Source organism: Hipposideros armiger, unplaced genomic scaffold (genome assembly GCF_001890085.2).
Source record: "Hipposideros armiger isolate ML-2016 unplaced genomic scaffold, ASM189008v1 scaffold_1071, whole genome shotgun sequence".
Classification (NCBI taxonomy): Eukaryota; Metazoa; Chordata; class Mammalia; order Chiroptera; family Hipposideridae; genus Hipposideros; species Hipposideros armiger.
In genome coordinates, this window is record NW_017732421.1 from 263,398 (window position 1) to 264,253 (window position 856).

General features: G+C 40.1%; 1 pseudogene; it reads left to right on the top strand.

Moving 5' to 3' along the window:
- Window positions 1-294: 294 nt before the first annotated feature.
- LOC109376224 (60S ribosomal protein L35a pseudogene) lies at window positions 295-632 on the top strand (annotated as a pseudogene).
- The last annotated feature ends 224 nt before the right edge of the window (window positions 633-856 follow it).

Sequence of the window (856 nt, forward strand, 5' to 3'; positions counted from 1 at the left end):
TTGCAAAACCTCTAAGGCCTAGGTTTGGAAAGTCCCCAACATCCCTTCTGGCATGTTTAGTTAGTTAAAAGAAGTCACCAGGATAGTCCAGACTCAAGGGGTGGAAAAAAACAGACTCACCTTTTGGTGGGAGAAGATGCAAATAATTAGAGGCTATTTTTTTGCAATTTATTACACATTTTAATTTTTTTTAAAAATCCCACAAGCTTTAAGCACAATTGAAAATAGTAGCTTTTCCTACCATCTTGGGGCCTTTGGAGGCTTACTGAGAATAGGTCTTCTAAAGCCACAACTATGTCTGGAAGGCTGTGTTCTAAGGACATTTTCACTGGCTATAAGTGGGATCTCTGGAATCAGAGAGAGCACACAGCTCTCCTTAAAATCGAAGGTATTTAAGCTCGAGATGAAACTAAATTCTTTCTAGACAAGAGATGTGCTTATGTGTACAAGGCCAAGAATAACCACAGTGACTCCTAGGGGAAAACCGAACAAAACCAGAGAAATCTGGGGAAAGGTAGCTAGCTCGTGATCATGGAAAAAGAGGCGTGGTTCATGTCAAATTCCGAACCCACATCCCTGCTAAGCCCATAGGACACAGAATCCGTGTAATGCTGTACCCCTCAAGGATTTAAACTGACAGAAAGTAAATAAAGTGGATTTGTTCTCTTGTAAAAGAAAAAAAAAACAGTAAAATTTTAGCAGATAATCGTGATAATTTCTCGGATGCCAGCACCAGGCACTAAAACTTAACATAATACATAGCATTTCATTCTTACCCAGTGAAGTAGATAGGGGGTTGGCAAATTAGGCCTGTGGACCAAATCCATCCTGTTGCCTGTACCTGTTTTTGTTACAG